Source organism: Marmota monax, unplaced genomic scaffold (genome assembly GCF_021218885.2).
Source record: "Marmota monax isolate L192 unplaced genomic scaffold, Marmota_monax_Labrador192_F-V1.1 WCK01_AAM20220418_F8-fsc00063, whole genome shotgun sequence".
Classification (NCBI taxonomy): domain Eukaryota; kingdom Metazoa; phylum Chordata; class Mammalia; order Rodentia; family Sciuridae; genus Marmota; species Marmota monax.
The window spans coordinates 2,034,587-2,042,386 of record NW_026693726.1 but is presented as its reverse complement, the minus strand read 5'-3'; the positions used below and the strand labels follow the sequence as shown (position 1 = coordinate 2,042,386).

At 36.3% G+C, this 7,800-nt stretch overlaps 1 long non-coding RNA gene and 1 pseudogene across 1 annotated transcript; one reads left to right on the top strand and one right to left on the bottom strand.

The window, feature by feature from the left end:
• Positions 1-834: 834 nt before the first annotated feature.
• LOC124103884 (uncharacterized) lies at positions 835-4,936 on the top strand. Its single transcript, XR_006855307.2, has 2 exons — positions 835-1,834; positions 2,737-4,936. It is a non-coding gene; the product is annotated as an uncharacterized LOC124103884 (long non-coding RNA).
• A 2,304-nt stretch (positions 4,937-7,240) lies between these two features.
• Positions 7,241-7,558, bottom strand: LOC124103870 (large ribosomal subunit protein eL42-like; annotated as a pseudogene).
• Between the last annotated feature and the right edge of the window lie 242 nt (positions 7,559-7,800).

Below are 7,800 nucleotides of genomic sequence, written 5' to 3'. Positions count from 1 at the left end.
CCCTGGCCAGTAGACTGACCTTCTTCCTTTGTTAATTCATGTACATGAGAATTTAAAAAGCCTGAGAGCAGCCTCAGATTCATCAGAACAGTGACTGTATTTCCTGGTAGAAGCATCCTTCCCTTGGGCACTAAGATGCCTATACCTATTGAGTTCAAAGACACATTGACAATACACGAAATTTCTTTTGAGTTGTGGGGACAAGATGAAAAAATTCGCCAGATATAATAGTGAGGAGTATTTCTACCTCCTTTTCCTGTTTCCTGGACCCATGTGTTCCGGATCCAGGGGAGATAGGACCACAGAGTGGAAATTGTTATGAGACATATGCTGTGTCCTGTAGGATAGCACCCTAGTCTCACTGCACATGTGGTCGACCAGCTGGTGCAGCAACTGATCTTTTGGCACACCACTCTACCTTTCATTTCCCACCCCCGTGCCTGGGATTGAACCCAGGGCCTCACTTGTACTAGGTGAGTGCTTTATCATTGAGTTCTACTTCCAGCTTACTCTAACTTTCTATCAAGCTGGTTATTTTTGGACGATAAAACCAGTGAATGACATGCAGCTCATTGTCTTTCTTCCTTAGCTTGAAAATATTTCTTCTGGATGGAAAATTTGTGCAGGACATTAGTGACAATAATTAAAGCCTTCTGCCAATCCACTTATGGAAAGCACTTCAGGTAGGGAAGATAAATCTGTACCCATAATATGACTCTTAACACACGAGGACAAAGTCATACAATTTCCATCATGGAAGAAGGCCATGGTAGCTTTATATACCTCCAGGTGACTGGCTGGGCCTCTGGGGTTTGGTGTTGGCCTTTTTTTTTTTTTTTATTGGCCGACTGGGCACTCAGCAGGTGTGTAGCTTGGCAAGCTTTGGTGAGCCCAGGCACAGTCTTCATTCCTGCTACTGTGACCAATTTACCTGGGTCCACTGAACAAGCACTGAGGAGGTGATGGAAAGAGGCAGCCTGAAAGAAACTGAATAGATCATTTTGTCCACCTGGTTTTCAAGAGTTTCCATTGAAGTGATCTCTCTCTCCTACTCATCCTTATCATCATTTTCCAATTTTGCTCTTGTCAAGTCTCCCTGACCATCCAGCCAATACTGTTAGCTCCTGACTTTGAGTCAGTATTGGTCTAGATCTCCACTATTTTTCCTTTTTCATGAAGTAGACAGTGGATATACTTCTCAAAGTCCTGCCCATGAGGTGGATTTACATTAACCACTGTCCTTCATGGCCTGAAGGACCCTTTGCAGATCCCATCTGTTACCATGTCCAGGAATTTTCCTCCTGTCTTGACTCATCCCAGAGACTCCCTACAACACCATAGATGGATTGAGGGAGATGTTGAAAACATCAGGGCAGGAACCATGGGAAATTGTGCTTCCTGTTTGTACCTCCCAAACATGTTTGACTCATCCTCACTGTATCATTTCCAACTTACAGTACATAGTCAATTTTGTGATTTGGGGATCAAAGAAATCTTTATACTTTTAATACTTTGTAATGTGGCCTGTAGAATAGCCTCTTTTAATGCTTTTATTTACGTATTCATGAAAATATCCATGTAATGATTACTTTTTATGTTTAAAACTCTGCATATCATAGGTCATTTACATGTGGTCACTTACTGCCCCATGTCTGGCATTCAGTCTCTGCTAGGACATGGTAACAAGCCAGAAACTGTATTTCAACTGGAGAATCAGTCAGTAGAGAAGGTTGTGACTTGCTGAAGGCTCATTTGCAGTACCAACCGGAAGCTGGCACCTGCAAATTCTCCTACAGAAGAGGAAAGAGCTGCCACAGGATTTGAAGGATGAGAAGTACGTAGCTGGGTAGCTATGGAACAGCATGTGCAAAGATAGAAAACAAACAAACCCACCCCAGCATGCTATGTAGTTGGCATCACTGGATTATGAGGTGTAAGGAGACATACTGGGGGCCCTCAAACCTTGTAGAGGAAGTTGCTGAATTCCTTTAGGGAGGAGAGCTGTCTTAACTCTTTAAGGAAATGAACTCATCTTTGTATCTCTTCTGGGACCCTGCACAATCCCTTACAATAATAGACCATACACATTTTTTTTTCTTTTGAATTTTGTTTGAAAGTATAATTAGTTAATTTGTGCCATTTACCACAGTAGGATCACAACTTTTTTTCTTCCCACTCTAATTTATTATCCTCATATTAAAATATTTTCTTAGACCAAGCATCCTACTCAATACATTTAGTTTCTTCTTTCTCTAGTATGGTTGGGAACCATGCATGGGGGCACTTAAATGAGAATTGGCTTCTATTCTGCTATTTAATTCTCATCATTCAAAATTTAACCTATTGGGGTTTGTTGCCAAGTAACTTCCTAAGAAAAATTGTTTTACCTCCTCATTTCTTTGAGAAAGATACTAATGCAAATATACCCCATCTGTTAACTTTTTGTATTCCCTTCACACATATAAAAGTATCTTGCTTAACCCACATGAAATATTCTATGGATAATGAGTCTTGTGTTTTTGTAAGTGCATGGTGTCTTTAAAACACGAGTGAATCAATTGCTAAAATATTTATAGTTTAATCAACATACACAAGCTGAAGAATGATCAGAGTTATGGTAACATATCCAAATCTGAAATATCTTGAGAAATAAATTACCTTATATAATGAAATATCATCAGTTCTGAATCATTGCTTCCATATTTAGAAATTAAAACTTTTGTTTTTCTTTGACAGGAGCAGGGCATACCACCAACGAAAAAGTGCCATCTGGGCCAGGATCCCAGGAGAGAAGGGAAAGAGAACAAATGGCAGATCAAAAGTTTGGATCAGAAACGCATGCAGTGTTTAGAGTAGGTCTGAGCATGGTGTGCCTTTGATTTCAAAGACTGCTCCGTGCCTGGATATGTTTTGTAGACTGGGAACGTGATGGTAACTGGCCCTAGGGATGCACAGAGGAACACTGGGTTACCAGAGGCGAAGGCAGAGATGACTAAGTCTGAGAAGGAAGCATGAAGGAAATGTTGCCTAGTATGCTAAGGCTGGAACTCCCATTAGCAATTGTTCTGAGAAAGTGCCGATGATATTTCGCCATAGAGCAAGATTTTTCAAATTTTGTGGGCTTGGTATTGAGTCTCTCATGAGTTGGTGGTTTGTTATATTATCTGTTAATAAGAGAAAGGTGAAGATTGAATTATCTTGCCCTTCAACCTTATTTTATCCCTTTGCATTCTAGAGAGAGAACTGCATGACTATAAAACACAAAGGTGTTTGGCTGTCCTAAGGTTGTCCAAACTTTTGTAATATTCCTGAAAATATCAAGGTAATGATCAGCCTTTTATATTTAAAACAAGATGTTAGATTCAAAGTAAAAAAAAAATCTACCAAGAACATAAATCAGAACATTCATTTTCAAAACCAAATGAAATAGTGCTCAAACATGCACCCTTTTTTCCTCAGGCAATGTCTAGAAATACCAAGTAAGCCTAAAATTACAATGGCCTTATTAGATGCTGGTCAAAGAAGTCTCCACAGAGTCAGTACATCTGTTCTAGCATCTTCTAAAACCATCAACCTTGCTGAGAATAGTGACAAGACAGGAAAGAAAAGAATAATAATATTCTAATGTCCTTATGAAAAGGACATCATTGTCATTCACCCCATTGTAATGCTTTTATTTTTATTTTACTGAATAAAAAGTCAATTATATTTGATATTATGTCAATCATGCTTTCTATCTAGATAATAGATTTTTAAACTTTTATATTCTTTTTCAAGGGTGTACTTGGAACTCTATAGAGCTGCCTGTAGCCATAACTAAATAAAAAACTTGGTTTTACATTAAGACACTCAGAAGTTCACTTACAAGTCTTCAGAATGCAAAGAGAGATTAAATTGTATCATGGAAATTGTGAGACTTTTGGGTAAGAATGGGCAAAAGGAATATTGCTATTATTTTCAGCTTTCAGGTACTGGAAATAGTTAAATATTTTCAAAGTATTTTTAAAAAGTACTCCTTGGACAACTCCAGGTATCAAGTGTTTTCAGAATAAACAGAAAGTTCCTGGTCTGTTTGGAACCAGGATTTGCTGAAAACCACTTCATCGCATTCTGTCCAGGGATGCCAGTGTTGACTGGAATGCACATTGTTAAAACTCAATCTCTAGGAAAAGAAATTTTATTTTATTAGCCGAGTTAATGGAAATGCTTTTGATTCCATTCCAGCTTTCTAGAAATTTATATACTAAATATTTAATATCTTGAGCCAGTGGATAATTAAGAAACCCAAATTTTAATGTCTGCTTTTGACTGATTTTTTTCACAGGTAAAGAATATACGTTTACCTTTGAGGGAAATTCATTTGAAGTCTCTAGAACTTCTAAGTACTTATAATTGTAGATAACAAAAATTATTTTAGGCCATTGCCTCCTGTGAATTCCTGTGTTCCTGAACTGGGAAAAGATCTAGGCCTAGGAATATAAAAGGTGACTCTGGACATGCTTTGCTTGTTAGGTACTAATATTAGTGAATATTCTTCAATCTGATGTTTTATAGCAATAAATTCACTTTCAGAGTTTTTAATCAAATGCTTTATGTATAAGTTGACAGTAGATTATTTTCAGTTATTTGCTGTAGGATATTTCAAGAGACCTGGAGAAGTAAAAAATGTAAAACAATTCAAAATCTTTATTTAGATTTTATTTATCTTTTATGTTTACATCCATCACGAACATATGGGGTATGCCTTATGTTCTCAGAATTTACCTCAAACAAAATAATGAAATTCTGTGGAATCTAGAGCAAATAGAAATCTTTCTATGTATGTCATTTTCTATTTTATTATCCATAAAAATCTGTATTTATGCTATAAATAAATCCATTTCTGATCACGTGAAATATTTGGTGTCATAAGTATGGCAAATAAATCATAAACTGATCTTTCTTGATTTTCATTGCATACCTTAGCAGAATCTTGTACATATTGACTGACTGATACAGTTCCAGGAATTCTTAAAATTGACTAACTTATTAATTTATTAATAATGATTAATGATTGATTAATCATTTAGAAATTCATTAAGTTTCTGGAATTACACAATTTAAATTATGTTTGACATAAGCTGGGACAAAATGTAACCATCAAAAACTATGCTCTAAGGAATTTTTAAGGATATGGGGATAATAAACATGTTCTATTACTAATTGAAAATATTAGATTACTACATGGCAACTTTATATTCTCAATTTTATAAAAACAAATAGATGCATGGGTATATTAGAATATAGGAAAATATTCTAACTCATTAGCAGCATTTTCTTTGGTTTGCAAATTTTCTTTTTTTCTTTTTTAGTTGTAGTTGGACACAACACCTTTATTTTGTTTGTTTATTTATTTTTTTTATGTGGTGCTGAGGATCGAACCCAGAGTCTTACATGTTCGAGGAGAGCGCTCTACCACTGAGCCACAACCCCAGCGCGGCAAATTTTCAATAATATTTGTTCTATTCTACTTTTCTCTAAAAAAAAGCCTTTTTTTTTTAAATTACAGTTTTATATTCTCAAGAGTAGAGGAGACACATAATGGATCCCCATGTACCCATCATCTGGATTCAACAATTACCTCTATAAGTGGCAATACCATCCATCCAGTTTCTCCAGCCAGATAGCCAAGAGTTTCTTTAATATCTCTGTTTTATCTAAGCCTCTCCCTGAACCCCATGTGATTCACTGTCAAGTCAATCAAACTCTACTGCATACATGGTCTACTGCTATGGCCTCCCATTTAGTTTCTGCCTTCATTCTTGTCTTTCTCTGATGTTACCCAGCAGCCAGAGTAATCCTTAAAATATGTAAATTCAGTTATGCTAGTTCTCTGCTATAATCTTCTAATAACATCTTGTTCCATTAATAACAAACCCAAACTGTTTACTTTTTTTTAAGAGAGAGAGAGAGAGAATTTTTTAATATTTATTTTTCAGTTTTCGGTGGACACAACATCTTTATTTTATTTTTATGTGGTGCTGAGGATCGAACCCAGCACCCCGCGCATGCCAGGCGAGCCGTGCTACAATGATCTTGACATATCACACATTTGATTCAAATGGGATATGAATTCTCATTTTTCCTCGTGTACAAATTGCAGGATCACATTAGTTATACATCCATGGGGTTTTATTGACCATAAAGAAGAATAAAATTATGTCATTTGCAAGCAAATGAATGGAACCGAACATCATGCTAAGTAAAATAAGCCAGACTCAAAAAGTCTAAGGTCAAATGTTTTTTCCCATATGTGGAAGTTAGAGGAAAGAAAAATAAAAATAAAAGAAAGGTGTGTGTGTGGGAACCTCATGAAAATAGAAGGGAGACTAATGAAATAGAGAAAGGGAATTGAAAGGAAAGAGGGAGGGGAGGGCACAACGAAGTTCTGGGGAATGAAATCTACCAACTTATGCTTTGAGTACACCACAGCGATTCCCAATTATTATAATTATATGAGTATAATTATAATGCAATACTACTACTACTACTAGTAATGGAAGGGAGATCAGTAGAGTAGAGCAAGTAGATATGGGGGGGGGAAGGGAAGAGAAAGGGAAAGCACTAGGGAATGAGATTGATCAAATATGTCTTGTGCATATTCAATATGGCATAATGAGTCCCACTATTATGTCTAATTATAATGCACCAATAAAGATAAAATTTAAAAATATAAAGTCTCTGTCTTTTAATAGATTATTTAACTTTCACATTTTTTGTGTGATTGTGTTGGATTTTTTTTCTAACATTCTTAATTTTCCTTTTTCTTTTCTTTATCCTCTCTCCCCTGACCTGAATTTTAGGTGAAGATTAAGTTCTTTAGGTTCCCTCTTCTTAACCATTTTCCATGTCAAGATAATTTGGAGTTGTCACTACTTTTTGTTTGTTTATATTCAGAATTTACTTTAGACTTAATGGTAAGAATTTTTAGCTTTTCACCACCATTGTGAATATATTATTTCTCTTGAATTAGGTTTCCTTCCTTCCTTCCTTCCTTCCTTCCTTCCTTCCTTCCTTTCTCTCTCTTCTTTCTTGTGATTGGGGCTGGTTTTCTTGTATCCTTTCACAAAGTAAAGAATGGGTGAAAGGGTGACAAGCTTCGTGTAAATCATTGCATGTCTGATGTGTCTTTATTTCTTTCTTCTTTTTTGAACACAATCTCAACATTTTATCATCTTCATAACAAAACAAACAATGAACCTTAGATCTGGATCACTCCATCCATTCTCTCCTTATCTCCTTCCAGTTCAGAATGCTTGAGTCTCTTAACAGCCAGCTTTCCCTCAAATCTGCAGTTGGGCTCAACACACTGAAGTGTCACCACAGTCTTCTTGGTTGTTTTAGCCTTTTTCCTGAAAATGGGCTTATTCTGTCCACCATGGCCACTGTTTGCTGTCATGAGGCTCCTTTTCTTGTGCATGCAGAGAATCCTCCCCCTTCTTGTACTGGGTTGCTTTATGGGGTTGGGATTTGCACACTTCTTACAGAACATCTGGTGGGTCTCAGGAAGGGTCACCATGTTTGCAGGAGTGTTATTGGCACAGACAAGTATGTCTTTATGTCTTCAGGATACCATGAAAGGTTGTAAATTTTGAAAATCAGAATTATTTTATCACAAAAAATTGAAAATACTGCTTCGGTGTATTTTTGCATCTGTAATTGCCCCTGAGAAAAATTAATGACAATCTGATTTATACTTCTTTGTAGGTAATTTCTATCCCTAGTTTCATCTTGGCTTATCTAGGTGATTCTCTGTTTTCA